We start from the raw sequence: 24,887 nt of genomic DNA on the forward strand, positions 1-24,887 counted from the left end.
AATAAAAAATATTATACATTAGACATATAATTTGTCATTATATATAAGGCAGTGCAAGTGGTGCTGTGGCTTAGTTGGTTAAAGTGCCTGTCTAGTAAACAGGAGATCCTGAGTTCATATCTCAGCAGTACCTTTGTTTGATACCTTTTTATCACACCAGTATGTAGTTTTTTGTTGATGCATAACAAAATAAGATGTGTAAAACCTTTATCTGCTTTCACTTTGGCACATTTGGTCACCAATGTAAAAAAGTTTAAAGATGCCATCCATGTCAGAAGACGACAAACAACAAAACTTCACCCTATTTCAACATAAGTTAATTTGTAGAAATATGCCTATGTTAAGGTAAATAGATGAATTTTTACAAAATAGCCTTCATCATATTGGGTAAACTGCAAAATTAATTTAGAGTACATTTAAAAGAGAATAAAACAGAAAGTGTTAAAATGTCTGTAAAAAAGTAAGTTTCCCAAGGTACAGTAATTTGAGAGTCAGTTTAGTCATCATAGCTAGAGAATCATTGACATTTAACCCATATTTATTTCCATAACATCCTTAAAATTGTGTTAGGAAAACACGTCTTGATGAAAAGCTAAACTTCTCTTGAAAAAGCATCAATAAAGAATGCTAACCATAATTCTGACTTTTTAAAACAGAGTTCTTAATTTTACTACATGTTTTTGTTTTCTGAATATCAAAAATTAATTGACATTTATTCCCATGTAGCATTACTTACAGAGAAATCAATAAAAGTGCTAAAAAAAATTAGAAAATTACTTTGACAAGATATTTTAAGAATGAAGGTGCTGTAAATCATGAATGAAAAGAGAGAACACAACTTTCTATTTATACTCTAAATTTCCACCGGTTTGAAAAATTGATGAAGCAATAGTTATAAGAATATCAAAAATTGTTACCAAATAGCATATCTTAGATATATCATTTTTCTTTGTGAAGCTTTAGGGCAGCATGTGGTGCTGTGGCTTAGTTGGTTAAAGCGCCTGTCTAGTAAACAGGAGATCCTGAGTTCAAATCTCAGCAGCGCCTTTCATTTATTTTCATCAACTCAGAACATAGTTTGTTGATAATTCATCACAAAAAGACATGTGAATGCTTCAGCAGCCTTTACCCTTTCTCACATGTTCAGTAATATGTACCACATTTCTAGATACAGTCCAAATCAGAAAACACAAAAAAAGGCAATATTCTCCTTTTTTAATATCAGTTATTTTGTAGAAGTAAATTGATGCCAAGGTAACTAGAAAAGAATTCCAGAAATTGCCAATCATCATGTCTGAGCAATCTCCAGGAACAATATGGTGTCCAGTCAGAGGAAATGTTTAAACAAAAGTCAGTAACAATGTGAGTTTCTCAAGATAAATTGATAGACAATTTAGTCATCAGAGTTTGGGGAGCAATAGAAAATAATGGATTATTTGTTACTTAACATAAACAATATTGTGTTAGGAAAGCAATTGCAAAAATAAATCTTTCCATTTATTGAGCAAGCTTGCAGATAAAATGTTAACAATAATTCTATCATTGAGATCTCATGTTTTCATTTCACGATTACTTTTTAACTGTATGAGTACCAACAATAGACTGACTTTAATTTCCCAGGGATGACTACATTAATAAAAACGCCATAATATCTATTACAATAAAGCATATTAACAAGTGACTTGAACAAGATATTGTAAGAATGTAGGGCCTGTATATACAAAATAAAGGAGAAAAAAGCATTATATAACTTACTGTAAGTTTCCAACTGTTTAAAGAATTAATAAAATACTAGTATCAATAAAATATATATAAATAATAAAAAATATTATACTTTAGACATATAATGTGTCATTATATATAAGGCAGTGCAAGTGGTGCTGTGGCTTAGTTGGTTAAAGTGCCTGTCTAGTAAACAGGAGATCCTGAGTTCACATCTCAGCAGTACCTTTGTTTGATACCTTTTTATCACACCAGTATGTAGTTTTTTGTTGATGCATAACAAAATAAGATGTGTAAAACATTTATCTGCTTTCACTTTGGCACATTTGGTCACCAATTTAAAAAAGTTTAAAGATGCCATCCATGTCAGAAGACGACAAACAACAAAACTTCACCCTATTTCAACATAAGTTAATTTGTAGAAATATGCCTATGTTAAGGTAAATAGATGAATTTTTACAAAATAGCCTTCATCATATTGGGTAAACTGCAAAATTAATTTAGAGTACATTTAAAAGAGAATAAAACAGAAAGTGTTAAAATGTCTGTAAAAAAGTAAGTTTCCCAAGGTACAGTAATTTGAGAGTCAGTTTAGTCATCATAGCTAGAGAATCATTGACATTTAACCCATATTTATTTCCATAACATCCTTAAAATTGTGTTAGGAAAACACTTCTTGATGAAAAGCTAAACTTCTCTTGAAAAAGCATCAATAAAGAATGCTAACCATAATTCTGACTTTTTAAAACAGAGTTCTTAATTTTACTACATGTTTTTGTTTTCTGAATATCAAAAATTAATTGACATTTATTCCCATGTAGCATTACTTACAGAGAAATCAATAAAAGTGCTAAAAAAATTAGAAAATTACTTTGACAAGATATTTTAAGAATGAAGGTGCTGTAAATCATGAATGAAAAGAGAGAACACAACTTTCTATTTATACTCTAAATTTCCACCGGTTTGAAAAATTGATGAAGCAATAGTTATAAGAATATCAAAAATTGTTACCAAATAGCATATCTTAGATATATCATTTTTCTTTGTGAAGCTTTAGGGCATCATGTGGTGCTGTGGCTTAGTTGGTTAAAGCGCCTGTCTAGTAAACAGGAGATCCTGAGTTCAAATCTCAGCAGCGCCTTTCATTTATTTTCATCAACTCAGAACATAGTTTGTTGATAATTCATCACAAAAAGACATGTGAATGCTTCAGCAGCCTTTACCCTTTCTCACATGTTCAGTAATATGTACCACATTTCTAGATACAGTCCAAATCAGAAAACACAAAAAAAGGCAATATTCTCCTTTTTTAATATCAGTTATTTTGTAGAAGTAAATTGATGCCAAGGTAACTAGAAAAGAATTCCAGAAATTGCCAATCATCATGTCTGAGCAATCTCCAGGAACAATATGGTGTCCAGTCAGAGGAAATGTTTAAACAAAAGTCAGTAACAATGTGAGTTTCTCAAGATAAATTGATAGACAATTTAGTCATCAGAGTTTGGGGAGCAATAGAAAATAATGGATTATTTGTTACTTAACATAAACAATATTGTGTTAGGAAAGCAATTGCAAAAATAAATCTTTCCATTTATTGAGCAAGCTTCCAGATAAAATGTTAACAATAATTCTATCATTGAGATCTCATGTTTTCATTTCACGATTACTTTTTAACTGTATGAGTACCAACAATAGACTGACTTTAATTTCCCAGGGATGACTACATTAATAAAAACGCCATAATATCTATTACAATAAAGCATATTAACAAGTGACTTGAACAAGATATTGTAAGAATGTAGGGCCTGTATATACAAAATAAAGGAGAAAAAAAGCATTATATAACTTACTGTAAGTTTCCAACTGTTTAAAGAATTAATAAAATACTAGTATCAATAAAATATATATAAATAATAAAAAATATTATACTTTAGACATATAATTTGTCATTATATATAAGGCAGTGCAAGTGGTGCTGTGGCTTAGTTTGTTAAAGTGCCTGTCTAGTAAACAGGAGATCCTGAGTTCATATCTCAGCAGTACCTTTGTTTGATACCTTTTTATCACACCAGTATGTAGTTTTTGTTGATGCATAACAAAATAAGATGTGTAAAACCTTTATCTGCTTTCACTTTGGCACATTTGGTCACCAATGTAAAAAAGTTTAAAGATGCCATCCATGTCAGAAGACGACAAACAACAAAACTTCACCCTATTTCAACATAAGTTAATTTGTAGAAATATGCCTATGTTAAGGTAAATAGATGAATTTTTACAAAATAGCCTTCATCATATTGGGTAAACTGCAAAATTAATTTAGAGTACATTTAAAAGAGAATAAAACAGAAAGTGTTAAAATGTCTGTAAAAAAGTAAGTTTCCCAAGGTACAGTAATTTGAGAGTCAGTTTAGTCATCATAGCTAGAGAATCATTGACATTTAACCCATATTTATTTCCATAACATCCTTAAAATTGTGTTAGGAAAACACTTCTTGATGAAAAGCTAAACTTCTCTTGAAAAAGCATCAATAAAGAATGCTAACCATAATTCTGACTTTTTAAAACAGAGTTCTTAATTTTACTACATGTTTTTGTTTTCTGAATATCAAAAATTAATTGACATTTATTCCCATGTAGCATTACTTACAGAGAAATCAATAAAAGTGCTAAAAAAATTTAGAAAATTATTTTGACAAGATATTTTAAGAATGAAGGTGCTGTAAATCATGAATGAAAAGAGAGAACACAACTTTCTATTTATACTCTAAATTTCCACCGGTTTGAAAAATTGATGAAGCAATAGTTATAAGAATATCAAAAATTGTTACCAAATAGCATATCTTAGATATATCATTTTTCTTTGTGAAGCTTTAGGGCATCATGTGGTGCTGTGGCTTAGTTGGTTAAAGCGCCTGTCTAGTAAATAGGAGATCCTGAGTTCAAATCCCAGCAGCGCCTTTCATTTATTTTCATCAACTCAGAACATAGTTTGTTGATAATTCATCACAAAAAGACATGTGAATGCTTCAGCAGCCTTTACCCTTTCTCACATGTTCAGTAATATGTACCACATTTCTAGATACAGTCCAAATCAGAAAACACAAAAAAATGCAATATTCTCCTTTTTTAATATCAGTTATTTTGTAGAAGTAAATTGATGCCAAGGTAACTAGAAAAGAATTCCAGAAATTGCCAATCATCATTTCTGAGCAATCTCCAGGAACAATATGGTGTCCAGTCAGAGGAAATGTTTAAACAAAAGTCAGTAACAATGTGAGTTTCTCAAGATAAATTGATAGACAATTTAGTCATCAGAGTTTGGGGAGCAATAGAAAATAATGGATTATTTGTTACTTAACATAAACAATATTGTGTTAGGAAAGCAATTGCAAAAATAAATCTTTCCATTTATTGAGCAAGCTTCCAGATAAAATGTTAACAATAATTCTATCATTGAGATCTCATGTTTTCATTTCACGATTACTTTTTAACTGTATGAGTACCAACAATAGACTGACTTTAATTTCCCAGGGATGACTACATTAATAAAAACGCCATAATATCTATTACAATAAAGCATATTAACAAGTGACTTGAACAAGATATTGTAAGAATGTAGGGCCTGTATATACAAAATAAAGGAGAAAAAAAGCATTATATAACTTACTGTAAGTTTCCAACTGTTTAAAGAATTAATAAAATACTAGTATCAATAAAATATATATAAATAATAAAAAATATTATACTTTAGACATATAATTTGTCATTATATATAAGGCAGTGCAAGTGGTGCTGTGGCTTAGTTGGTTAAAGTGCCTGTCTAGTAAACAGGAGATCCTGAGTTCATATCTCAGCAGTACCTTTGTTTGATACCTTTTTATCACACCAGTATGTAGTTTTTTGTTGATGCATAACAAAATAAGATGTGTAAAACCTTTATCTGCTTTCACTTTGGCACATTTGGTCACCAATGTAAAAAAGTTTAAAGATGCCATCCATGTCAGAAGACGACAAACAACAAAACTTCACCCTATTTCAACATAAGTTAATTTGTAGAAATATGCCTATGTTAAGGTAAATAGATGAATTTTTACAAAATAGCCTTCATCATATTGGGTAAACTGCAAAATTAATTTAGAGTACATTTAAAAGAGAATAAAACAGAAAGTGTTAAAATGTCTGTAAAAAAGTAAGTTTCCCAAGGTACAGTAATTTGAGAGTCAGTTTAGTCATCATAGCTAGAGAATCATTGACATTTAACCCATATTTATTTCCATAACATCCTTAAAATTGTGTTAGGAAAACACTTCTTGATGAAAAGCTAAACTTCTCTTGAAAAAGCATCAATAAAGAATGCTAACCATAATTCTGACTTTTTAAAACAGAGTTCTTAATTTTACTACATGTTTTTGTTTTCTGAATATCAAAAATTAATTGACATTTATTCCCATGTAGCATTACTTACAGAGAAATCAATAAAAGTGCTAAAAAAAATTAGAAAATTATTTTGACAAGATATTTTAAGAATGAAGGTGCTGTAAATCATGAATGAAAAGAGAGAACACAACTTTCTATTTATACTCTAAATTTCCACCGGTTTGAAAAATTGATGAAGCAATAGTTATAAGAATATCAAAAATTGTTACCAAATAGCATATCTTAGATATATCATTTTTCTTTGTGAAGCTTTAGGGCATCATGTGGTGCTGTGGCTTAGTTGGTTAAAGCGCCTGTCTAGTAAATAGGTGATCCTGAGTTCAAATCCCAGCAGCGCCTTTCATTTATTTTCATCAACTCAGAACATAGTTTGTTGATAATTCATCACAAAAAGACATGTGAATGCTTCAGCAGCCTTTACCCTTTCTCACATGTTCAGTAATATGTACCACATTTCTAGATACAGTCCAAATCAGAAAACACAAAAAAATGCAATATTCTCCTTTTTTAATATCAGTTATTTTGTAGAAGTAAATTGATGCCAAGGTAACTAGAAAAGAATTCCAGAAATTGCCAATCATCATTTCTGAGCAATCTCCAGGAACAATATGGTGTCCAGTCAGAGGAAATGTTTAAACAAAAGTCAGTAACAATGTGAGTTTCTCAAGATAAATTGATAGACAATTTAGTCATCAGAGTTTGGGGAGCAATAGAAAATAATGGATTATTTGTTACTTAACATAAACAATATTGTGTTAGGAAAGCAATTGCAAAAATAAATCTTTCCATTTATTGAGCAAGCTTCCAGATAAAATGTTAACAATAATTCTATCATTGAGATCTCATGTTTTCATTTCACGATTACTTTTTAACTGTATGAGTACCAACAATAGACTGACTTTAATTTCCCAGGGATGACTACATTAATAAAAACGCCATAATATCTATTACAATAAAGCATATTAACAAGTGACTTGAACAAGATATTGTAAGAATGTAGGGCCTGTATATACAAAATAAAGGAGAAAAAAAGCATTATATAACTTACTGTAAGTTTCCAACTGTTTAAAGAATTAATAAAATACTAGTATCAATAAAATATATATAAATAATAAAAAATATTATACTTTAGACATATAATTTGTCATTATATATAAGGCAGTGCAAGTGGTGCTGTGGCTTAGTTGGTTAAAGTGCCTGTCTAGTAAACAGGAGATCCTGAGTTCATATCTCAGCAGTACCTTTGTTTGATACCTTTTTATCACACCAGTATGTAGTTTTTTGTTGATGCATAACAAAATAAGATGTGTAAAACCTTTATCTGCTTTCACTTTGGCACATTTGGTCACCAATGTAAAAAAGTTTAAAGATGCCATCCATGTCAGAAGACGACAAACAACAAAACTTCACCCTATTTCAACATAAGTTAATTTGTAGAAATATGCCTATGTTAAGGTAAATAGATGAATTTTTACAAAATAGCCTTCATCATATTGGGTAAACTGCAAAATTAATTTAGAGTACATTTAAAAGAGAATAAAACAGAAAGTGTTAAAATGTCTGTAAAAAAGTAAGTTTCCCAAGGTACAGTAATTTGAGAGTCAGTTTAGTCATCATAGCTAGAGAATCATTGACATTTAACCCATATTTATTTCCATAACATCCTTAAAATTGTGTTAGGAAAACACTTCTTGATGAAAAGCTAATCTTCTCTTGAAAAAGCATCAATAAAGAATGCTAACCATAATTCTGACTTTTTAAAACAGAGTTCTTAATTTTACTACATGTTTTTGTTTTCTGAATATCAAAAATTAATTGACATTTATTCCCATGTAGCATTACTTACAGAGAAATCAATAAAAGTGCTAAAAAAAATTAGAAAATTATTTTGACAAGATATTTTAAGAATGAAGGTGCTGTAAATCATGAATGAAAAGAGAGAACACAACTTTCTATTTATACTCTAAATTTCCACCGGTTTGAAAAATTGATGAAGCAATAGTTATAAGAATATCAAAAATTGTTACCAAATAGCATATCTTAGATATATCATTTTTCTTTGTGAAGCTTTAGGGCATCATGTGGTGCTGTGGCTTAGTTGGTTAAAGCGCCTGTCTAGTAAATAGGAGATCCTGAGTTCAAATCTCAGCAGTGCCTTTCATTTGTTTTCATCAACTCAGAACATAGTTTGTTGATAATTCATCACAAAAAGACATGTGAATGCTTCAGCAGCCTTTACCCTTTCTCACATGTTCAGTAATATGTACCACATTTCTAGACACAGTCCAAATCAGAAAACACAAAAAAAGGCAATATTCCCCTTTTTTAATATCAGTTATTTTGTAGAAGTAAATTGATGCCAAGGTAACTAGAAAAGAATTCCAGAAATTGCCAATCATCATTTCTGAGCAATCTCCAGGAACAATATGGTGTCCAGTCAGAGGAAATGTTTAAACAAAAGTCAGTAACAATGTGAGTTTCTCAAGATAAATTGATAGACAATTTAGTCATCAGAGTTTGGGGAGCAATAGAAAATAATGGATTATTTGTTACTTAACATAAACAATATTGTGTTAGGAAAGCAATTGCAAAAATAAATCTTTCCATTTATTGAGCAAGCTTCCAGATAAAATGTTAACAATAATTCTATCATTGAGATCTCATGTTTTCATTTCACGATTACTTTTTAACTGTATGAGTACCAACAATAGACTGACTTTAATTTCCCAGGGATGACTACATTAATAAAAACACCATAATATCTATTACAGTAAAGCATATTAACAAGTGACTTGAACAAGATAATGTAAGAATGTAGGGCCTGTATATACAAAATAAAGGAGAAAAAAGCATTATATAACTTACTGTAAGTTTCCAACTGTTTAAAGAATTAATAAAATACTAGTATCAAAAAAATATATATAAATAATAAAAAATATTATACTTTAGACATATAATTTGTCATTATATATAAGGCAGTGCAAGTGGTGCTGTGGCTTAGTTGGTTAAAGTGCCTGTCTAGTAAACAGGAGATCCTGAGTTCATATCTCAGCAGTACCTTTGTTTGATACCTTTTTATCACACCAGTATGTAGTTTTTTGTTGATGCATAACAAAATAAGATGTGTAAAACCTTTATCTGCTTTCACTTTGGCACATTTGGTCACCAATGTAAAAAAGTTTAAAGATGCCATCCATGTCAGAAGACGACAAACAACAAAACTTCACCCTATTTCAACATAAGTTAATTTGTAGAAATATGCCTATGTTAAGGTAAATAGATGAATTTTTACAAAATAGCCTTCATCATATTGGGTAAACTGCAAAATTAATTTAGAGTACATTTAAAAGAGAATAAAACAGAAAGTGTTAAAATGTCTGTAAAAAAGTAAGTTTCCCAAGGTACAGTAATTTGAGAGTCAGTTTAGTCATCATAGCTAGAGAATCATTGACATTTAACCCATATTTATTTCCATAACATCCTTAAAATTGTGTTAGGAAAACACTTCTTGATGAAAAGCTAAACTTCTCTTGAAAAAGCATCAATAAAGAATGCTAACCATAATTCTGACTTTTTAAAACAGAGTTCTTAATTTTACTACATGTTTTTGTTTTCTGAATATCAAAAATTAATTGACATTTATTCCCATGTAGCATTACTTACAGAGAAATCAATAAAAGTGCTAAAAAAATTAGAAAATTACTTTGACAAGATATTTTAAGAATGAAGGTGCTGTAAATCATGAATGAAAAGAGAGAACACAACTTTCTATTTATACTCTAAATTTCCACCGGTTTGAAAAATTGATGAAGCAATAGTTATAAGAATATCAAAAATTGTTACCAAATAGCATATCTTAGATATATCATTTTTCTTTGTGAAGCTTTAGGGCATCATGTGGTGCTGTGGCTTAGTTGGTTAAAGCGCCTGTCTAGTAAACAGGAGATCCTGAGTTCAAATCTCAGCAGCGCCTTTCATTTATTTTCATCAACTCAGAACATAGTTTGTTGATAATTCATCACAAAAAGACATGTGAATGCTTCAGCAGCCTTTACCCTTTCTCACATGTTCAGTAATATGTACCACATTTCTAGATACAGTCCAAATCAGAAAACACAAAAAAAGGCAATATTCTCCTTTTTTAATATCAGTTATTTTGTAGAAGTAAATTGATGCCAAGGTAACTAGAAAAGAATTCCAGAAATTGCCAATCATCATGTCTGAGCAATCTCCAGGAACAATATGGTGTCCAGTCAGAGGAAATGTTTAAACAAAAGTCAGTAACAATGTGAGTTTCTCAAGATAAATTGATAGACAATTTAGTCATCAGAGTTTGGGGAGCAATAGAAAATAATGGATTATTTGTTACTTAACATAAACAATATTGTGTTAGGAAAGCAATTGCAAAAATAAATCTTTCCATTTATTGAGCAAGCTTCCAGATAAAATGTTAACAATAATTCTATCATTGAGATCTCATGTTTTCATTTCACGATTACTTTTTAACTGTATGAGTACCAACAATAGACTGACTTTAATTTCCCAGGGATGACTACATTAATAAAAACGCCATAATATCTATTACAATAAAGCATATTAACAAGTGACTTGAACAAGATATTGTAAGAATGTAGGGCCTGTATATACAAAATAAAGGAGAAAAAAAGCATTATATAACTTACTGTAAGTTTCCAACTGTTTAAAGAATTAATAAAATACTAGTATCAATAAAATATATATAAATAATAAAAAATATTATACTTTAGACATATAATTTGTCATTATATATAAGGCAGTGCAAGTGGTGCTGTGGCTTAGTTTGTTAAAGTGCCTGTCTAGTAAACAGGAGATCCTGAGTTCATATCTCAGCAGTACCTTTGTTTGATACCTTTTTATCACACCAGTATGTAGTTTTTGTTGATGCATAACAAAATAAGATGTGTAAAACCTTTATCTGCTTTCACTTTGGCACATTTGGTCACCAATGTAAAAAAGTTTAAAGATGCCATCCATGTCAGAAGACGACAAACAACAAAACTTCACCCTATTTCAACATAAGTTAATTTGTAGAAATATGCCTATGTTAAGGTAAATAGATGAATTTTTACAAAATAGCCTTCATCATATTGGGTAAACTGCAAAATTAATTTAGAGTACATTTAAAAGAGAATAAAACAGAAAGTGTTAAAATGTCTGTAAAAAAGTAAGTTTCCCAAGGTACAGTAATTTGAGAGTCAGTTTAGTCATCATAGCTAGAGAATCATTGACATTTAACCCATATTTATTTCCATAACATCCTTAAAATTGTGTTAGGAAAACACTTCTTGATGAAAAGCTAAACTTCTCTTGAAAAAGCATCAATAAAGAATGCTAACCATAATTCTGACTTTTTAAAACAGAGTTCTTAATTTTACTACATGTTTTTGTTTTCTGAATATCAAAAATTAATTGACATTTATTCCCATGTAGCATTACTTACAGAGAAATCAATAAAAGTGCTAAAAAAATTTAGAAAATTATTTTGACAAGATATTTTAAGAATGAAGGTGCTGTAAATCATGAATGAAAAGAGAGAACACAACTTTCTATTTATACTCTAAATTTCCACCGGTTTGAAAAATTGATGAAGCAATAGTTATAAGAATATCAAAAATTGTTACCAAATAGCATATCTTAGATATATCATTTTTCTTTGTGAAGCTTTAGGGCATCATGTGGTGCTGTGGCTTAGTTGGTTAAAGCGCCTGTCTAGTAAACAGGAGATCCTGAGTTCAAATCTCAGCAGCGCCTTTCATTTATTTTCATCAACTCAGAACATAGTTTGTTGATAATTCATCACAAAAAGACATGTGAATGCTTCAGCAGCCTTTACCCTTTCTCACATGTTCAGTAATATGTACCACATTTCTAGATACAGTCCAAATCAGAAAACACAAAAAAAGGCAATATTCTCCTTTTTTAATATCAGTTATTTTGTAGAAGTAAATTGATGCCAAGGTAACTAGAAAAGAATTCCAGAAATTGCCAATCATCATGTCTGAGCAATCTCCAGGAACAATATGGTGTCCAGTCAGAGGAAATGTTTAAACAAAAGTCAGTAACAATGTGAGTTTCTCAAGATAAATTGATAGACAATTTAGTCATCAGAGTTTGGGGAGCAATAGAAAATAATGGATTATTTGTTACTTAACATAAACAATATTGTGTTAGGAAAGCAATTGCAAAAATAAATCTTTCCATTTATTGAGCAAGCTTCCAGATAAAATGTTAACAATAATTCTATCATTGAGATCTCATGTTTTCATTTCACGATTACTTTTTAACTGTATGAGTACCAACAATAGACTGACTTTAATTTCCCAGGGATGACTACATTAATAAAAACGCCATAATATCTATTACAATAAAGCATATTAACAAGTGACTTGAACAAGATATTGTAAGAATGTAGGGCCTGTATATACAAAATAAAGGAGAAAAAAAGCATTATATAACTTACTGTAAGTTTCCAACTGTTTAAAGAATTAATAAAATACTAGTATCAATAAAATATATATAAATAATAAAAAATATTATACTTTAGACATATAATTTGTCATTATATATAAGGCAGTGCAAGTGGTGCTGTGGCTTAGTTTGTTAAAGTGCCTGTCTAGTAAACAGGAGATCCTGAGTTCATATCTCAGCAGTACCTTTGTTTGATACCTTTTTATCACACCAGTATGTAGTTTTTGTTGATGCATAACAAAATAAGATGTGTAAAACCTTTATCTGCTTTCACTTTGGCACATTTGGTCACCAATGTAAAAAAGTTTAAAGATGCCATCCATGTCAGAAGACGACAAACAACAAAACTTCACCCTATTTCAACATAAGTTAATTTGTAGAAATATGCCTATGTTAAGGTAAATAGATGAATTTTTACAAAATAGCCTTCATCATATTGGGTAAACTGCAAAATTAATTTAGAGTACATTTAAAAGAGAATAAAACAGAAAGTGTTAAAATGTCTGTAAAAAAGTAAGTTTCCCAAGGTACAGTAATTTGAGAGTCAGTTTAGTCATCATAGCTAGAGAATCATTGACATTTAACCCATATTTATTTCCATAACATCCTTAAAATTGTGTTAGGAAAACACTTCTTGATGAAAAGCTAAACTTCTCTTGAAAAAGCATCAATAAAGAATGCTAACCATAATTCTGACTTTTTAAAACAGAGTTCTTAATTTTACTACATGTTTTTGTTTTCTGAATATCAAAAATTAATTGACATTTATTCCCATGTAGCATTACTTACAGAGAAATCAATAAAAGTGCTAAAAAAATTTAGAAAATTATTTTGACAAGATATTTTAAGAATGAAGGTGCTGTAAATCATGAATGAAAAGAGAGAACACAACTTTCTATTTATACTCTAAATTTCCACCGGTTTGAAAAATTGATGAAGCAATAGTTATAAGAATATCAAAAATTGTTACCAAATAGCATATCTTAGATATATCATTTTTCTTTGTGAAGCTTTAGGGCATCATGTGGTGCTGTGGCTTAGTTGGTTAAAGCGCCTGTCTAGTAAATAGGAGATCCTGAGTTCAAATCCCAGCAGCGCCTTTCATTTATTTTCATCAACTCAGAACATAGTTTGTTGATAATTCATCACAAAAAGACATGTGAATGCTTCAGCAGCCTTTACCCTTTCTCACATGTTCAGTAATATGTACCACATTTCTAGATACAGTCCAAATCAGAAAACACAAAAAAATGCAATATTCTCCTTTTTTAATATCAGTTATTTTGTAGAAGTAAATTGATGCCAAGGTAACTAGAAAAGAATTCCAGAAATTGGCAATCATCATTTCTGAGCAATCTCCAGGAACAATATGGTGTCCAGTCAGAGGAAATGTTTAAACAAAAGTCAGTAACAATGTGAGTTTCTCAAGATAAATTGATAGACAATTTAGTCATCAGAGTTTGGGGAGCAATAGAAAATAATGGATTATTTGTTACTTAACATAAACAATATTGTGTTAGGAAAGCAATTGCAAAAATAAATCTTTCCATTTATTGAGCAAGCTTCCAGATAAAATGTTAACAATAATTCTATCATTGAGATCTCATGTTTTCATTTCACGATTACTTTTTAACTGTATGAGTACCAACAATAGACTGACTTTAATTTCCCAGGGATGACTACATTAATAAAAACGCCATAATATCTATTACAATAAAGCATATTAACAAGTGACTTGAACAAGATATTGTAAGAATGTAGGGCCTGTATATACAAAATAAAGGAGAAAAAAAGCATTATATAACTTACTGTAAGTTTCCAACTGTTTAAAGAATTAATAAAATACTAGTATCAATAAAATATATATAAATAATAAAAAATATTATACTTTAGACATATAATTTGTCATTATATATAAGGCAGTGCAAGTGGTGCTGTGGCTTAGTTGGTTAAAGTGCCTGTCTAGTAAACAGGAGATCCTGAGTTCATATCTCAGCAGTACCTTTGTTTGATACCTTTTTATCACACCAGTATGTAGTTTTTTGTTGATGCATAACAAAATAAGATGTGTAAAACCTTTATCTGCTTTCACTTTGGCACATTTGGTCACCAATGTAAAAAAGTTTAAAGATGCCATCCATGTCAGAAGACGACAAACAACAAAACTTCACCCTATTTCAACATAAGTTAATTTGTAGAAATATGCCTATGTTAAGGTAAATAGATGAATTTTTACAAAATAGCCTTCATCATATTGGGTAAACTGCAAAATTAATTTAGAGTACATTTAAAAGAGAATAAAACAGAAAGTGTTAAAATGTCTGTAAAAAAGTAAGTTTCCCAAGGTACAGTAATTTGAGAGTCAGTTTAGTCATCATAGCTAGAGAATCATTGACATTTAACCCATATTTATTTCCATAACATCCTTAAAATTGTGTTAGGAAAACACTTCTTGATGAAAAGCTAAACTTCTCTTGAAAAAGCATCAATAAAGAATGCTAACCATAATTCTGACTTTTTAAAACAGAGTTCTTAATTTTACTACATGTTTTTGTTTTCTGAATATCAAAAATTAATTGACATTTATTCCCATGTAGCATTACTTACAGAGAAATCAATAAAAGTGCTAAAAAAAATTAGAAAATTATTTTGACAAGATATTTTAAGAATGAAGGTGCTGTAAATCATGAATGAAAAGAGAGAACACAACTTTCTATTTATACTCTAAATTTCCACCGGTTTGAAAAATTGATGAAGCAATAGTTATAAGAATATCAAAAATTGTTACCAAATAGCATATCTTAGATATATCATTTTTCTTTGTGAAGCTTTAGGGCATCATGTGGTGCTGTGGCTTAGTTGGTTAAAGCGCCTGTCTAGTAAATAGGAGATCCTGAGTTCAAATCTCAGCAGTGCCTTTCATTTGTTTTCATCAACTCAGAACATAGTTTGTTGATAATTCATCACAAAAAGACATGTGAATGCTTCAGCAGCCTTTACCCTTTCTCACATGTTCAGTAATATGTACCACATTTCTAGACACAGTCCAAATCAGAAAACACAAAAAAAGGCAATATTCCCCTTTTTTAATATCAGTTATTTTGTAGAAGTAAATTGATGCCAAGGTAACTAGAAAAGAATTCCAGAAATTGCCAATCATCATTTCTGAGCAATCTCCAGGAACAATATGGTGTCCAGTCAGAGGAAATGTTTAAACAAAAGTCAGTAACAATGTGAGTTTCTCAAGATAAATTGATAGACAATTTAGTCATCAGAGTTTGGGGAGCAATAGAAAATAATGGATTATTTGTTACTTAACATAAACAATATTGTGTTAGGAAAGCAATTGCAAAAATAAATCTTTCCATTTATTGAGCAAGCTTCCAGATAAAATGTTAACAATAATTCTATCATTGAGATCTCATGTTTTCATTTCACGATTACTTTTTAACTGTATGAGTACCAACAATAGACTGACTTTAATTTCCCAGGGATGACTACATTAATAAAAACACCATAATATCTATTACAGTAAAGCATATTAACAAGTGACTTGAACAAGATAATGTAAGAATGTAGGGCCTGTATATACAAAATAAAGGAGAAAAAAGCATTATATAACTTACTGTAAGTTTCCAACTGTTTAAAGAATTAATAAAATACTAGTATCAAAAAAATATATATAAATAATAAAAAATATTATACTTTAGACATATAATTTGTCATTATATATAAGGCAGTGCAAGTGGTGCTGTGGCTTAGTTGGTTAAAGTGCCTGTCTAGTAAACAGGAGATCCTGAGTTCATATCTCAGCAGTACCTTTGTTTGATACCTTTTTATCACACCAGTATGTAGTTTTTTGTTGATGCATAACAAAATAAGATGTGTAAAACCTTTATCTGCTTTCACTTTGGCACATTTGGTCACCAATGTAAAAAAGTTTAAAGATGCCATCCATGTCAGAAGACGACAAACAACAAAACTTCACCCTATTTCAACATAAGTTAATTTGTAGAAATATGCCTATGTTAAGGTAAATAGATGAATTTTTACAAAATAGCCTTCATCATATTGGGTAAACTGCAAAATTAATTTAGAGTACATTAAAAAGAGAATAAAACAGAAAGTGTTAAAATGTCTGTAAAAAAGTAAGTTTCCCAAGGTACAGTAATTTGAGAGTCAGTTTAGTCATCATAGCTAGAGAATCATTGACATTTAACCCATATTTAATTCCATAACATCCTTAAAATTGTGTTAGGAAAATACTTCTTGATGAAAAGCTAAACTTCTCTTGAAAAAGCATCAATAAAGAATGCTAACCATAATTCTGACTTTTTAAAACAGAGTTCTTAATTTTACTACATGTTTTTGTTTTCTGAATATCAAAAATTAATTGACATTTATTCCCATGTAGCATTACTTACAGAGAAATCAATAAAAGTGCTAAAAAAAATAGAAAATTACTTTGACAAGATATTTTAAGAATGAAGGTGCTGTAAATCATGAATGAAAAGAGAGAACACAACTTTCTATTTATACTCTAAATTTCCACCGGTTTGAAAAATTGATGAAGCAATAGTTATAAGAATATCAAAAATTGTTACCAAATAGCATATCTTAGATATATCATTTTTCTTTGTGAAGCTTTAGGGCATCATGTGGTGCTGTGGCTTAGTTGGTTAAAGCGCCTGTCTAGTAAACAGGAGATCCTGAGTTCAAATCTCAGCAGCGCCTTTCATTTATTTTCATCAACTCAGAACATAGTTTGTTGATAATTCATCACAAAAAGACATGTGAATGCTTCAGCAGCCTTTACCCTTTCTCACATGTTCAGTAATATGTACCACATTTCTAGATACAGTCCAAATCAGAAAACACAAAAAAAGGCAATATTCCCCTTTTTTAATATCAGTTATTTTGTAGAAGTAAATTGATGCCAAGGTAACTAGAAAAGAATTCCAGAAATTGCCAATCATCATGTCTGAGCAATCTCCAGGAACAATATGGTGTCCAGTCAGAGGAAATGTTTAAACAAAAGTCAGTAACAATGTGAGTTTCTCAAGATAAATTGATAGACAATTTAGTCATCAGAGTTTGGGGAGCAATAGAAAATAATGGATTATTTGTTACTTAACATAAACAATATTGTGTTAGGAAAGCAATTGCAAAAATAAATCTTTCCATTTATTGAGCAAGCTTCCAGATAAAATGTTAACAATAATTCTATCATTGAGATCTCATGTTTTCATTTCACAATTACTTTTTAACTGTATGAGTACCAACAATAGACTGACTTTAATTTCCCAGGGATGACTACATTAATAAAAACGCCATAATATCTATTACAATAAAGCATATTAACAAGTGACTTGAACAAGATATTGTAAGAATGTAGGGCCTGTATATACAAAATAAAGGAGAAAAAAGCATTATATAACTTACTGTAAGTTTCCAACTGTTTAAAGAATTAATAAAATACTAGTATCAATATAATATATATAAATAATTAAAAATATTATACTTTAGACACATAATTTGTCATTATATATAAGGCAGTGCAAGTGGTGCTGTGGCTTAGTTTGTTAAAGTGCCTGTCTAGTAAACAGGAGATCCTGAGTTCATATCTCAGCAGTACCTTTGTTTGATACCTTTTTATCACACCAGTATGTAGTTTTTTGTTGATGCATAACAAAATAAGATGTGTAAAACCTTTATCTGCTTTCACTTTGGCACATTTGGTCACCAATGTAAAAAAGTTTAAAGATGCCATCCATGTCAGAAGACGACAAACAACAAAACTTCACCCTATTTCAACATAAGTTAATTTGTAGAAATATGCCTATGTTAAGGTAAATAGATGAATTTTTACAAAATAGCCTTCATCATATTGGGTAAACTGCAAAATTAATTTAGAGTACATTTAAAAGAGAATAAAACAGAAAGTGTTAAAATGTCTGTAAAAAAGTAAGTTTCCCAAGGTACAGTAATTTGAGAGTCAGTTTAGTCATCATAGCTAGAGAATCATTGACATTTAACCCATATTTATTTCCATAACATCCTTAAAATTGTGTTAGGAAAACACTTCTTGATGAAAAGCTAAACTTCTCTTGAAAAAGCATCAATAAAGAATGCTAACCATAATTCTGACTTTTTAAAACAGAGTTCTTAATTTTACTACATGTTTTTGTTTTCTGAATATCAAAAATTAATTGACATTTATTCCCATGTAGCATTACTTACAGAGAAATCAATAAAAGTGCTAAAAAAATTTAGAAAATTATTTTGACAAGATATTTTAAGAATGAAGGTGCTGTAAATCATGAATGAAAAGAGAGAACACAACTTTCTATTTATACTCTAAATTTCCACCGGTTTGAAAAATTGATGAAGCAATAGTTATAAGAATATCAAAAATTGTTACCAAATAGCATATCTTAGATATATCATTTTTCTTTGTGAAGCTTTAGGGCATCATGTGGTGCTGTGGCTTAGTTGGTTAAAGCACCTGTCTAGTAAACAGGAGATCCTGAGTTCAAATCTCAGCAGCGCCTTTCATTTATTTTCACCAACTCAGAACATAGTTTGTTGATAATTCATCACAAAAAGACATGTGAATGCTTCAGCAGCCTTTACCCTTTCTCACATGTTCAGTAATATGTACCACATTTCTAGATACAGTCCAAATCAGAAAACACAAAAAAGGCAATATTCCCCTTTTTTAATATCAGTTATTTTGTAGAAGTAAATTGATGCCAAGGTAACTAGAAAAGAATTCCAGAAATTGCCAATCATCATGTCTGAGCAATCTCCAGGAACAATATGGTGTCCAGTCAGAGGAAATGTTTAAACAAAAGTCAGTAACAATGTGAGTTTCTCAAGATAAATTGATAGACAATTTAGTCATCAGAGTTTGGGGAGCAATAGAAAATAATGGATTATTTGTTACTCAACATAAACAATATTGTGTTCGGAAAGCAATTCCAGAAATAAATCTTTCCATTTATTGAGCAAGCTTCCAGATAAAATGTTAACAATAATTCTATCATTGAGATCTCATGTTTTCATTACACGATTACTTTTTAACTGTATGACTACCAACAATAGACTGACTTTAATTTCCCAGGGATGACTACATTAATAAGAACGCCATAATATCTATTACAATAAAGCATATTAACAAGTGACTTGAACAAACATTGTAAGAATGTAGGGCCTGTATATACAAAATAAAGGAGAAAAAAGCATTATATAACTTACTGTAAGTTTCCAACTGTTTAAAGAATTAATAAAATACTAGTATCAAAAAAATATATATAAATAATAAAAAATATTATACTTTAGACATATAATTTGTCATTATATATAAGGCAGTGCAAGTGGTGCTGTGGCTTAGTTGGTTAAAGTGCCTGTCTAGTAAACAGGAGATCCTGAGTTCATATCTCAGCAGTACCTTTGTTTGATACCTTTTTATCACACCAGTATGTAGTTTTTTGTTGATACATAACAAAATAAGATGTGTAAAACCTTTATCTGCTTTCACTTTGGCACATTTGGTCACCAATGTAAAAAAGTTTAAAGATGCCATCCATGTCAGAAGACGACAAACAACAAAACTTCACCCTATTTCAACATAAGTTAATTTGTAGAAATATGCCTATGTTAAGGTAAATAGATGAATTTTTACAAAATAGCCTTCATCATATTGGGTAAACTGCAAAATTAATTTAGAGTACATTTAAAAGAGAATAAAACAGAAAGTGTTAAAATGTCTGTAAAAAAGTAAGTTTCCCAAGGTACAGTAATTTGAGAGTCAGTTTAGTCATCATAGCTAGAGAATCATTGACATTTAACCCATATTTATTTCCATAACATCCTTAAAATTGTGTTAGGAAAACACTTCTTGATGAAAAGCTAAACTTCTCTTGAAAAAGCATCAATAAAGAATGCTAACCATAATTCTGACTTTTTAAAACAGAGTTCTTAATTTTACTACATGTTTTTGTTTTCTGAATATCAAAAATTAATTGACATTTATTCCCATGTAGCATTACTTACAGAGAAATCAATAAAAGTGCTAAAAAAAATTAGAAAATTACTTTGACAAGATATTTTAAGAATGAAGGTGCTGTAAATCATGAATGAAAAGAGAGAACACAACTTTCTATTTATACTCTAAATTTCCACCGGTTTGGAAAATTGATGAAGCAATAGTTATAAGAATATCAAAAATTGTTACCAAATAGCATATCTTAGATATATCATTTTTCTTTGTCAAGCTTTAGGGCATCATGTGGTGCTGTGGCTTAGTTGGTTAAAGCGCCTGTCTAGTAAACAGGAGATCCTGAGTTCAAATCTCAGCAGCGCCTTTCATTTATTTTCATCAACTCAGAACATAGTTTGTTGATAATTCATCACAAAAAGACATGTGAATGCTTCAGCAGCCTTTACCCTTTCTCACATGTTCAGTAATATGTACCACATTTCTAGATACAGTCCAAATCAGAAAACACAAAAAAAGGCAATATTCCCCTTTTTTAATATCAGTTATTTTGTAGAAGTAAATTGATGCCAAGGTAAAAAGAAAAGAATTCCAGAAATTGCCAATCATCATGTCTGAGCAATCTCCAGGAACAATATGGTGTCCAGTCAGAGGAAATGTTTAAACAAAAGTCAGTAACAATGTGAGTTTCTCAAGATAAATTGATAGACAATTTAGTCATCAGAGTTTGGGGAGCAATAGAAAATAATGGATTATTTGTTACTTAACATAAACAATATTGTGTTAGGAAAGCAATTGCAAAAATAAATCTTTCCATTTATTGAGCAAGCTTCCAGATAAAATGTTAACAATAATTCTATCATTGAGATCTCATGTTTTCATTTCACGATTACTTTTTAACTGTATGAGTACCAACAATAGACTGACTTTAATTTCCCAGGGATGACTACATTAATAAAAACACCATAATATCTATTACAATAAAGCATATTAACAAGTGACTTGAACAAGATAATGTAAGAATGTAGGGCCTGTATATACAAAATAAAGGAGAAAAAAGCATTATATAACTTACTGTAAGTTTCCAACTGTTTAAAGAATTAATAAAATACTAGTATCAAAAAAATATATAAAAATAATAAAAAATATTATACTTTAGACATATAATTTGTCATTATATATAAGGCAGTGCAAGTGGTGCTGTGGCTTAGTTGGTTAAAGTGCTTGTCTAGTAAACAGGAGATCCTGAGTTCATATCTCAGCAGTACCTTTGTTTGATACCTTTTTATCACACCAGTATGTAGTTTTTTGTTGATGCATAACAAAATAAGATGTGTAAAACATTTATCTGCTTTCACTTTGGCACATTTGGTCACCAATGTAAAAAAGTTTAAAGATGCCATCCATGTCAGAAGACGACAAACAACAAAACTTCACCCTATTTCAACATAAGTTAATTTGTAGAAATATGCCTATGTTAAGGTAAATAGATGAATTTTTACAAAATAGCCTTCATCATATTGGGTAAACTGCAAAATTAATTTAGAGTACATTTAAAAGAGAATAAAACAGAAAGAGTTAAAATGTCTGTAAAAAAGTAAGTTTCCAAAGGTACAGTAATTTGAGAGTCAGTTTAGTCATCATAGCTAGAGAATCATTGACATTTAACCCATATTTATTTCCATAACATCCTTAAAATTGTGTTAGGAAAACACTTCTTGATGAAAAGCTAAACTTCTCTTGAAAAAGCATCAATAAAGAATGCTAACCATAATTCTGACTTTTTAAAACAGAGTTCTTAATTTTACTACATGTTTTTGTTTTCTGAATATCAAAAATTAATTGACATTTATTCCCATGTAGCATTACTTACAGAGAAATCAATAAAAGTGCTAAAAAAAATTAGAAAATTACTTTGACAAGATATTTTAAGAATGAAGGTGCTGTAAATCATGAATGAAAAGAGAGAACACAACTTTCTATTTATACTCTAAATTTCCACCGGTTTGGAAAATTGATGAAGCAATAGTTATAAGAATATCAAAAATTGTTACCAAATAGCATATCTTAGATATATCATTTTTCTTTGTGAAGCTTTAGGGCATCATGTGGTGCTGTGGCTTAGTTGGTTAAAGCGCCTGTCTAGTAAACAGGAGATCCTGAGTTCAAATCTCAGCAGCGCCTTTCATTTATTTTCATCAACTCAGAACATAGTTTGTTGATAATTCATCACAAAAAGACATGTGAATGCTTCAGCAGCCTTTACCCTTTCTCACATGTTCAGTAATATGTACCACATTTCTAGATACAGTCCAAATCAGAAAACACAAAAAAAGGCAATATTCCCCTTTTTTAATATCAGTTATTTTGTAGAAGTAAATTGATGCCAAGGTAACTAGAAAAGAATTCCAGAAATTGCCAATCATCATTTCTGAGCAATCTCCAGGAACAATATGGTGTCCAGTCAGAGGAAATGTTTAAACAAAAGTCAGTAACAATGTGAGTTTCTCAAGATAAATTGATAGACAATTTAGTCATCAGAGTTTGGGGAGCAATAGAAAATAATGGATTATTTGTTACTTAACATAAACAATATTGTGTTAGGAAAGCAATTGCAAAAATAAATCTTTCCATTTATTGAGCAAGCTTCCAGATAAAATGTTAACAATAATTCTATCATTGAGATCTCATGTTTTCATTTCACGATTACTTTTTAACTGTATGAGTACCAACAATAGACTGACTTTAATTTCCCAGGGATGACTACATTAATAAAAACACCATAATATCTATTACAATAAAGCATATTAACAAGTGACTTGAACAAGATAATGTAAGAATGTAGGGCCTGTATATACAAAATAAAGGAGAAAAAAGCATTATATAACTTACTGTAAGTTTCCAACTGTTTAAAGAATTAATAAAATACTAGTATCAAAAAAATATATATAAATAATAAAAAATATTATACTTTAGACATATAATTTGTCATTATATATAAGGCAGTGCAAGTGGTGCTGTGGCTTAGTTGGTTAAAGTGCCTGTCTAGTAAACAGGAGATCCTGAGTTCATATCTCAGCAGTACCTTTGTTTGATACCTTTTTATCACACCAGTATGTAGTTTTTTGTTGATACATAACAAAATAAGATGTGTAAAACCTTTATCTGCTTTCACTTTGGCACATTTGGTCACCAATGTAAAAAAGTTTAAAGATGCCATCCATGTCAGAAGACGACAAACAACAAAACTTCACCCTATTTCAACATAAGTTAATTTGTAGAAATATGCCTATGTTAAGGTAAATAGATGAATTTTTACAAAATAGCCTTCATCATATTGGGTAAACTGCAAAATTAATTTAGAGTACATTTAAAAGAGAATAAAACAGAAAGTGTTAAAATGTCTGTAAAAAAGTAAGTTTCCCAAGGTACAGTAATTTGAGAGTCAGTTTAGTCATCATAGCTAGAGAATCATTGACATTTAACCCATATTTATTTCCATAACATCCTTAAAATTGTGTTAGGAAAACACTTCTTGATGAAAAGCTAAACTTCTCTTGAAAAAGCATCAATAAAGAATGCTAACCATAATTCTGACTTTTTAAAACAGAGTTCTTAATTTTACTACATGTTTTTGTTTTCTGAATATCAAAAATTAATTGACATTTATTCCCATGTAGCATTACTTACAGAGAAATCAATAAAAGTGCTAAAAAAAATTAGAAAATTACTTTGACAAGATATTTTAAGAATGAAGGTGCTGTAAATCATGAATGAAAAGAGAGAACACAACTTTCTATTTATACTCTAAATTTCCACCGGTTTGGAAAATTGATGAAGCAATAGTTATAAGAATATCAAAAATTGTTACCAAATAGCATATCTTAGATATATCATTTTTCTTTGTGAAGCTTCAGGGCATCATGTGGTGCTGTGGCTTAGTTGGTTAAAGCGCCTGTCTAGTAAACAGGAGATCCTGAGTTCAAATCTCAGCAGCGCCTTTCATTTATTTTCATCAACTCAGAACATAGTTTGTTGATAATTCATCACAAAAAGACATGTGAATGCTTCAGCAGCCTTTACCCTTTCTCACATGTTCAGTAATATGTACCACATTTCTAGATACAGTCCAAATCAGAAAACACAAAAAAAGGCAATATTCCCCTTTTTTAATATCAGTTATTTTGTAGAAGTAAATTGATGCCAAGGTAAAAAGAAAAGA

General features: G+C 29.9%; 28 non-coding genes across 28 annotated transcripts; all 28 read left to right on the forward strand.

The window, feature by feature from the left end:
* Positions 1–59: 59 nt before the first annotated feature.
* On the forward strand, positions 60–133 carry TRNAT-AGU (transfer RNA threonine (anticodon AGU)). The gene has a single exon. It is a non-coding gene; the product is annotated as a tRNA-Thr (tRNA).
* Positions 134–973: 840 nt separating this feature from the next.
* TRNAT-AGU (transfer RNA threonine (anticodon AGU)) lies at positions 974–1,047 on the forward strand. Its single transcript has one exon. It is a non-coding gene; the product is annotated as a tRNA-Thr (tRNA).
* An 829-nt stretch (positions 1,048–1,876) lies between these two features.
* On the forward strand, positions 1,877–1,950 carry TRNAT-AGU (transfer RNA threonine (anticodon AGU)). Its single transcript has one exon. It is a non-coding gene; the product is annotated as a tRNA-Thr (tRNA).
* Positions 1,951–2,789: 839 nt separating this feature from the next.
* TRNAT-AGU (transfer RNA threonine (anticodon AGU)) lies at positions 2,790–2,863 on the forward strand. The gene has a single exon. It is a non-coding gene; the product is annotated as a tRNA-Thr (tRNA).
* Positions 2,864–3,693: 830 nt separating this feature from the next.
* Positions 3,694–3,767, forward strand: TRNAT-AGU (transfer RNA threonine (anticodon AGU)). The gene has a single exon. It is a non-coding gene; the product is annotated as a tRNA-Thr (tRNA).
* Positions 3,768–4,606: 839 nt separating this feature from the next.
* Positions 4,607–4,680, forward strand: TRNAT-AGU (transfer RNA threonine (anticodon AGU)). The gene has a single exon. It is a non-coding gene; the product is annotated as a tRNA-Thr (tRNA).
* Positions 4,681–5,510: 830 nt separating this feature from the next.
* On the forward strand, positions 5,511–5,584 carry TRNAT-AGU (transfer RNA threonine (anticodon AGU)). The gene has a single exon. It is a non-coding gene; the product is annotated as a tRNA-Thr (tRNA).
* An 840-nt stretch (positions 5,585–6,424) lies between these two features.
* TRNAT-AGU (transfer RNA threonine (anticodon AGU)) lies at positions 6,425–6,498 on the forward strand. Its single transcript has one exon. It is a non-coding gene; the product is annotated as a tRNA-Thr (tRNA).
* Positions 6,499–7,328: 830 nt separating this feature from the next.
* TRNAT-AGU (transfer RNA threonine (anticodon AGU)) lies at positions 7,329–7,402 on the forward strand. Its single transcript has one exon. It is a non-coding gene; the product is annotated as a tRNA-Thr (tRNA).
* An 840-nt stretch (positions 7,403–8,242) lies between these two features.
* Positions 8,243–8,316, forward strand: TRNAT-AGU (transfer RNA threonine (anticodon AGU)). Its single transcript has one exon. It is a non-coding gene; the product is annotated as a tRNA-Thr (tRNA).
* An 829-nt stretch (positions 8,317–9,145) lies between these two features.
* On the forward strand, positions 9,146–9,219 carry TRNAT-AGU (transfer RNA threonine (anticodon AGU)). The gene has a single exon. It is a non-coding gene; the product is annotated as a tRNA-Thr (tRNA).
* An 839-nt stretch (positions 9,220–10,058) lies between these two features.
* TRNAT-AGU (transfer RNA threonine (anticodon AGU)) lies at positions 10,059–10,132 on the forward strand. Its single transcript has one exon. It is a non-coding gene; the product is annotated as a tRNA-Thr (tRNA).
* Positions 10,133–10,962: 830 nt separating this feature from the next.
* TRNAT-AGU (transfer RNA threonine (anticodon AGU)) lies at positions 10,963–11,036 on the forward strand. The gene has a single exon. It is a non-coding gene; the product is annotated as a tRNA-Thr (tRNA).
* Positions 11,037–11,875: 839 nt separating this feature from the next.
* Positions 11,876–11,949, forward strand: TRNAT-AGU (transfer RNA threonine (anticodon AGU)). The gene has a single exon. It is a non-coding gene; the product is annotated as a tRNA-Thr (tRNA).
* Positions 11,950–12,779: 830 nt separating this feature from the next.
* TRNAT-AGU (transfer RNA threonine (anticodon AGU)) lies at positions 12,780–12,853 on the forward strand. The gene has a single exon. It is a non-coding gene; the product is annotated as a tRNA-Thr (tRNA).
* Positions 12,854–13,692: 839 nt separating this feature from the next.
* On the forward strand, positions 13,693–13,766 carry TRNAT-AGU (transfer RNA threonine (anticodon AGU)). The gene has a single exon. It is a non-coding gene; the product is annotated as a tRNA-Thr (tRNA).
* Positions 13,767–14,596: 830 nt separating this feature from the next.
* On the forward strand, positions 14,597–14,670 carry TRNAT-AGU (transfer RNA threonine (anticodon AGU)). Its single transcript has one exon. It is a non-coding gene; the product is annotated as a tRNA-Thr (tRNA).
* Positions 14,671–15,510: 840 nt separating this feature from the next.
* Positions 15,511–15,584, forward strand: TRNAT-AGU (transfer RNA threonine (anticodon AGU)). Its single transcript has one exon. It is a non-coding gene; the product is annotated as a tRNA-Thr (tRNA).
* An 829-nt stretch (positions 15,585–16,413) lies between these two features.
* On the forward strand, positions 16,414–16,487 carry TRNAT-AGU (transfer RNA threonine (anticodon AGU)). Its single transcript has one exon. It is a non-coding gene; the product is annotated as a tRNA-Thr (tRNA).
* Positions 16,488–17,326: 839 nt separating this feature from the next.
* Positions 17,327–17,400, forward strand: TRNAT-AGU (transfer RNA threonine (anticodon AGU)). Its single transcript has one exon. It is a non-coding gene; the product is annotated as a tRNA-Thr (tRNA).
* Positions 17,401–18,229: 829 nt separating this feature from the next.
* Positions 18,230–18,303, forward strand: TRNAT-AGU (transfer RNA threonine (anticodon AGU)). The gene has a single exon. It is a non-coding gene; the product is annotated as a tRNA-Thr (tRNA).
* An 840-nt stretch (positions 18,304–19,143) lies between these two features.
* Positions 19,144–19,217, forward strand: TRNAT-AGU (transfer RNA threonine (anticodon AGU)). The gene has a single exon. It is a non-coding gene; the product is annotated as a tRNA-Thr (tRNA).
* Positions 19,218–20,044: 827 nt separating this feature from the next.
* Positions 20,045–20,118, forward strand: TRNAT-AGU (transfer RNA threonine (anticodon AGU)). The gene has a single exon. It is a non-coding gene; the product is annotated as a tRNA-Thr (tRNA).
* An 840-nt stretch (positions 20,119–20,958) lies between these two features.
* Positions 20,959–21,032, forward strand: TRNAT-AGU (transfer RNA threonine (anticodon AGU)). The gene has a single exon. It is a non-coding gene; the product is annotated as a tRNA-Thr (tRNA).
* Positions 21,033–21,861: 829 nt separating this feature from the next.
* TRNAT-AGU (transfer RNA threonine (anticodon AGU)) lies at positions 21,862–21,935 on the forward strand. Its single transcript has one exon. It is a non-coding gene; the product is annotated as a tRNA-Thr (tRNA).
* Positions 21,936–22,775: 840 nt separating this feature from the next.
* On the forward strand, positions 22,776–22,849 carry TRNAT-AGU (transfer RNA threonine (anticodon AGU)). The gene has a single exon. It is a non-coding gene; the product is annotated as a tRNA-Thr (tRNA).
* Positions 22,850–23,678: 829 nt separating this feature from the next.
* Positions 23,679–23,752, forward strand: TRNAT-AGU (transfer RNA threonine (anticodon AGU)). The gene has a single exon. It is a non-coding gene; the product is annotated as a tRNA-Thr (tRNA).
* Positions 23,753–24,592: 840 nt separating this feature from the next.
* On the forward strand, positions 24,593–24,666 carry TRNAT-AGU (transfer RNA threonine (anticodon AGU)). Its single transcript has one exon. It is a non-coding gene; the product is annotated as a tRNA-Thr (tRNA).
* Positions 24,667–24,887: the final 221 nt, after the last annotated feature.

Source organism: Pseudophryne corroboree, chromosome 11 (genome assembly GCF_028390025.1).
Source record: "Pseudophryne corroboree isolate aPseCor3 chromosome 11, aPseCor3.hap2, whole genome shotgun sequence".
Taxonomy (NCBI): Eukaryota; Metazoa; Chordata; class Amphibia; order Anura; family Myobatrachidae; genus Pseudophryne; species Pseudophryne corroboree.